This window comes from Dendropsophus ebraccatus, chromosome 3 (genome assembly GCF_027789765.1).
Source record: "Dendropsophus ebraccatus isolate aDenEbr1 chromosome 3, aDenEbr1.pat, whole genome shotgun sequence".
NCBI lineage: Eukaryota > Metazoa > Chordata > Amphibia > Anura > Hylidae > Dendropsophus > Dendropsophus ebraccatus.
Window position 1 is genome coordinate 102643124 of NC_091456.1, and position 6679 is coordinate 102649802.

Genomic DNA, 6679 nt, shown 5'->3' on the forward strand with positions numbered 1-6679 from the left:
CCCAGCCTGACTTGGACGCATCGGTGGTCAACACCAGTTGGGGAGCACTGGACAGATCTCTCCCGATACGCACCTTGTCTGGTCTCAACCACCATGTCAGGTCTCTCCTGGTGGAACTGAGCAGTGTCACAGGATCGTCCAGACCCGTTGGAGGCGGTTCCACTGCGAGAGAATATTCAACTGGAGTGGACGGATGTGAGCCCTGGCCCATGGCACAGCTTCCAGCAAGGCAGTCATCAGCCCAAAGACACGCATCGCTTTCCTCACCGACACCTGACCACAGAATAGCAGATCTTCGATGCTGGCTGTCAGCTTCATCACCCGGTCCTCGGTGAGGTAAAGCCTCAATGCTGCTGTGTCCCCTACAAATCCCAAGAACTTGCAGACTTTGGATGGAACCATGTTGGATTTCAGATGGTTGATTATGAATCTGTGTTGTTCCAAGGTATCTACTGTCATCCGAAGATGAAGAAGTTCTTCCTCTGAAGATGCTTTCACGAACCAGTTGTTGAGAGTTGTTGTCCTTTTTAAAATGCTAGCAATTTATGAATTTATTAAGGAAAGAGAGATCAATTACAAGACGCCAATCTCCTTCCCTTTCTGGTACAGCAAACACTCTAGAATAGGCACCCTTACCTCTCTGATGAAAAGGTACTCTTTCCAGAGTGCCTTTGTCCACGAATTCCTGAAGCAGCTTTAGGAGGAGGGGTTTTCCTGGGTTGCTGAAGAAAACGCTTGGCGGAGTATCTGAGAACTCGATCATGTAGCCTCTTGATACCACTGATTGAACCCAGGCGTCTGAATAAGTGTTCATCCAGACGGAAGCAAAGTGTCTAAGTCTTGCTCCTACGCCCAGGACCATAGGCCTGGGGTCATGCTTTTTGGTCCTTGTCCTCAGAGAATTGCTTCTTCTTGTATGAGGACCGGTTGTCTTGATTTGTGGACCTGTAGTTGCGCTGTGTGTTATGCTGTCTGGGACGCCTTCCCACCGGGGATCGGCGTCCTTGTCTACGAAAGGGCCGAAATGTTTTTTTAGGCTTGGGAGGCAACGGGAAGGCAGGTCCTTTAGTGGTGCTAAGGGACTCCAGGATTTTTTCAAGCTGCGGGCCGAAAAGACCTTTTGATTGGAATGGGAGGCTACAAAAGTGGTTTTCCGATGCCAGGTCTCCAGGCCACTCCTTCACCCACAGGGCCCTTCTTGCTGTGGTAGACATGGCCAATGCTTTTGAACTGAGACGTAGAGAGTCCAGAGAAAAGTCAGCTAAAAAGTCAGCAGCCTTCTTCATATCAGGGAGGTCTTTAAGGAGATTTTCTCTAGGCACTCCTCCCGCAATGTCTTTTGTAAGCTGACTAAGGCACATTCTGAGCACTTTTGCCACCGGGACAGTAGCCATAGAAGCTTTGGCATTAAAGGCTGAGGTGGTATATAGCCGTCTTAGGGTATTGTCCACTCTCCTGTGAAGAGGGTCTTTAAGAAGTGCTGACTCCTCATCAGGGAACAGCTGTTTCTTAGAAAGTCTAGCTACTGTTAGATTAACTTTGGGCGGTTTTTCCCATGCATCAGAGGCCTTGGGATCCAGCTTGTAAACCGCTTTAAACCGGGAACTGGGATCCATTTTTTTCTGGTTTGGACCAGTCTGCTTGCATGAATTTAGTAAGCCATTTATGAACTTGTACGACTGTGTGCTGAGTTTTGGGAAAGAAGAATAATGACTCTCTTTTGGACAAATCACTAGTAGAAGGCTCCCCCTCGAAAGTCTCCTTCACAGTCTTTATAAAGGAGTGTGCAGACTCTTTCTTAAACATATAATAGTCCTCTGGTGCTCCTGCGTCTGAGCCTGAAGAAGACAGTTCTCCTTCAGAGAAATACCGATCCTCTGGTTCAGAAGGAGGAGGAGAAGAAGAGTTCTGTATTTCTAATCTCCTTCTTTTAGAGGGCCTGCTAGGGCCAGCCTCATCGAAAATCCTGTTCATTTTAGTCTTGAACCAGGAAAGAAAATCATGTGCTTCAGCGTGAATACCTGGACCACCACTAGGGGGAGTGCAAGCATTGCATGTATTAGACTGTCAGTCATCTGGTAAGGGCTGTTCAAAATTAGAGCACAATCTGTGCTTGGATTTAGACCTCCTTTTCCCTGAAGAGTAATCACTAGCCATCTGAGAAAACAGAACAGCAAAGAGACAGGGGTATAAGTAATAAAAATGGACATTTCAATATTAGTTCCCTAGAGTCAGAGGTATGGTACCTTCAGCCCAACAGTATGTGCTGCCCGGCAGAGTGGTTAGACAAGTCTGCCACAAGTGCACCTTAAGTACACACAAAAAAACCCGGGAAAATCATAGACAGGCGCATTGCAACGGCACTCACCACGTATGCGTCCCATGCACACACCAATCGGTGTCCGCTCCCTGGCAGGTCCACCTCCCGAGCTCCCGAAAGTGTCACTGACATGAGAAGAGACCAGAGGTGACTATATAATCACTGTAGCATATCCATCTTGACTAAACACACTGGAGAAAAATTGTGTAGTTTAGCTGTATTCTTCATAAGCAATTTTTTACTTAGAAGGATCACTCTTTCTGCCAAAAGAATTAGAAATATTATTCATAATAGATGTCATTCAGTCCTGTCATCAGTTTGTTAATGTTGCCACTAGATTTTTTTTTTATGAGTGAGAAATGCAGCAGATAATGTTGCCACTAGATGTCAGTATAGATATATATATTCATTCACTACTCTACTTCGACTGATTGTTGATAATGTAAATTAATATGCTGACTATTTCCCAGGTGATAATCTACCATACCTAATTGGCATTGATCCTTATAGAGTGTTGCTCTCACATTCACGTATGGCATTAGAGGGGATACCGCATGCGGTTAAGCATACAAGTTCCTGCTGTTTTAGTGTTTATTGTAAGGGTGCATTTACACAGAAAGATTATTTGACAGATTATCTGCGAAAGATTTGAAGCCAAAGCCAGGAACGGATTTGAAAAGAGGAGAAATCTCAGGTTTTACTTTATGACTTAATCTCTGTTTATAGTCTGTTTCTGGCTTTGGCTTTGTGTGAATGGACCCTTAAGCCCCTATTCCATGGGGCGTGTATGAGGAACAAACAAGTGATGTCAGTGGTCGTTAGCTCCTCGTTCTCCGCTCGCTGCCACCACTATTCCATGCAGCAGCAGCGAGCGGGTAAGTCTGGAGGGGCTGCCTGGGTGAGTGCTAGATCGTCCATAGTATACAGCAGCGGTCTGCTTCCACCACTCCTATTCCACGGAGCGACGGCAGCAGATTGTTGCTGTATGAGTCTTTTATTTTTCAACATGTTGAAAAACAAACGACTGCAACGATCAGCCGACATGAACGATGTCGGCTGATCGTTGCCCTCTATTCCACGGGCCGATAATTGTTCAGTGGAATAGGGCCTTCAGGCTTCCAACAGGCTGGTGTCAAACACTCCAGGTGCCGGCACAAACTGGAGTGCGAGCACAACACACTACTTGAATCTCACACAGTGACCTGTGTTGAACAAGCTTTCATTTTTGTTTAGCTCAATCTAGTCACATGGATCCCTGCCTAAAATCCTTAAACCCCCACTGCCCAGACGTTTCGTCACCCAACGGTGAATGCTGCTCCTTTATAACCTCAGTTAGTGACATTGTACAAACATCTTCCAAAAACTCCAATCTGAATCACGGTGACATTTAAACGGCAGTTCAGAGATGGCACACAGAGCCCTTTCTTTTGACATGCCCATCATAGACCACTCACTAACAGGGAATTCAGGACAGCTTTCCCATTGAGTGTTCTCTCAGGTGTATGTGCATTTGCGCATCCCTGGCGATCGTACCACGTACACTAATAGCCACGGTCTTGGCTGTAGATAGCAGCTGGAATCACGGAGGTTCAGAGTGAGGTCACTGTGCGACCCCTCTCTGAACCTCCCCATCCACAGCAGGTCATAATGGTAAGTTCTGGTGCAGGAAGGGGTTAACTAATGTTAGTTTGTTAAATATTAGTATTCTGAGCACTGTGTCAATGACCAGGTGATTGTTTTTATTAATAAAATGGTCAGAGGGGTGTTGGGGTGTTCTTATTTCAATAACAAAGTATCACTGCAGTCTTATGATGTGGGCTAATCTGTATGGGATGTCCGTTGTGTGTGCAATTTTGGGGGTGATCATTTTTTCTTGTAAATGACCATATACAGCGGTGCCTTGGATTACGAGCAGAATTCATTCCGGGACTGTACTTGTAATCCAAATCCACTCTTAAACCAAAGCAAATTTTCCCATAAGGAATCACTAAAATGCAGACAATTGGTTCCACACCCCAAAAATAGTGATTTTATTATTCTGAACATGTAAAACAGATGAAACAAAAAATGAGAAACAGCTAAATATATGATATTATAGGTTACTGTGGCGTATAGCAATCAGCATGTGGTGTATAATGTATACTATGGGGGAGATTTATCAAATGGGCCTAAAGTAGAATTGGCTTAGTTGCCCCTAGCAACCAGATTCCACCTTTCATTTTTCAATGAGTCTGTGAGGAAAGAAAGGTGGAATCTGATTGGAGATGCACATACCCATAATGCAGTAGCGTAGTACAACAGGCTAGTCAGACGTCTGTGTGGTCACAATGTGGAAGAGGTGTGTGTTCAGCGTGGATAAATCAGGAAGTGAGAATCCCAGAGCTGTGCGGGAGGACAGAAACTTTACATACAGTTTAAATGGCTGAGTGTAAGTGCAGGCACATTATAGCAGCAGTGGGTATAGATGAGTGTGAGGGCAGGCACATTATAGTAGGAATGGAGAGGATGGGAAACGCAAGGCTTACAGATCTGCCATAATTTGGAAGGTGAAGGAGACTTCCTGGGTCAGAGTACAGTGCTGTAGACCCCGCTATGCAGACCATGCCCCTTCCCCACTCCCATCCAGTACAGGAAGCTCTTAAACCAAAGCAATGTTCTTAAAACAAGTTACAATTTTGAAAAACTGTGTGTTCTTCTTGCAAAACGCTCTTAATCCAAGTTATTTATAAACCAATGATTGCCTGAGCATGCTGGAGGCAGCTGAGGACACGGAAGAGGGCACCGGACAGGTGAATAATCCATATTTTTTTATTTGCAGATTTTTGTTAATTTTAGCAAAAAAATTTTATTTTGCTCATCTCTAATGATGAGCATAACAATCTTTATAATTTGTATTACTTAATGATTATCAAAGTTGTAGGGATTGTGACAGGGGATGAACAAGGATGTGCAAGATGTCGCATGGTGCAATCCTCTTGCAGTACTAAATACAGTTAAGAGGAGGAAAATATTAGGAAACATTTTCTTTCTAACTGAATCTACCAGATAGAGAGATTTATATTAGAAACTCATGCAGTGTGCAATTGATTAAATTACACCTCAGCCTAGATGACACAAATTTGTTACTTTAAAAATTAAGTCCCTTGAAAAACAACATCAAGTCTGTTGTATTCATACAGTTCATTCCCATCAAATATGTATAAAGGATGTTAAAGGGAACCTGTCACCCGGGACGCGGTCGCAGAGCCTGCCCGACCCCCCCGGTGCAGCCCCGGATACATACCCTTTCCTGCAAGTCCTGCTCCTGGAACCAGTCCCGGGATGAAGATATCCCTGCCGGAAGCAGTGCGCGCGCACTGCAGAGGCGAGTCTGATGCAGAGGCGTAGAGAATGACGGCTCTAGTCACTCTATGGGCATTGGACTTATCTCTGCTGATTAGCATATATCGCATGCTCAGCTTCGGGCGCCCGATATCTCCGTCCCGGGAACGGTGTGGGACTTGCAGGGAAGGGTAAGTATCCGGGGTTGCCTTGGGGGGGGGGGTAACTCTTCACCCGCATCTCGGGTGACAGGTCCTCTTTCTATAAATTTTTCTTTATGCCCGTGACCAACTGCATCTATATGTATGTGCGCTAGACACGAGGGGTTCTGGATGACAACTTTAGCCAAATCCCCAAAAATGAGATGTTACTATCATGAAATGGCTTAGGGTGCTCTGATTACACCCATATTACACTCAGATTACACCCATTGCTCTTCCATTCTGGACATATGTTTGGTTTATAATTTGTCTGACAATTGCATTAAAAAAGTTGGCCACATTTACACAGTAAAGGGGCAAGGTTAATAAAGAATAGGCCAACAGTGAAGACCCCCTCCTTAAAAGTGTCCAACCATAAACATTACTGAAGTTTTACTAAAAGTGTAAAATGGTGGCCACTCCCTTTATTAGATGGTCATGAACTTCGTATTAATAAAAGGAGTGAATATAAGGTAATGGATGGGATTATACACAGGCAGATGAGAATGTTTTACACTGAGCGATGTATATTCCTAACGCATACTCCTTGACTTATAGAAATTTTCCTCCATGCAGCAAGGGGAATAGTGGAAAAGAGTCTGAAATGTTACATGGCAACTGCAGGGTCACAGTTCAGAAAGGAAACCAGGAAGAAATCAGATGCACAAAGAAAAAGGGTCCAGTGATATAAGCTTCTTTACTAAAAACAGCATATTTGTTCTCCTTTACATATATATGTGGAACACATCTAATTTTACCTTCTTTGCTTCATGACACCACCCCTTTCAATATACACCCATGTGACTTAACTGCACTGTCAGAGAAACTATAGATCCAC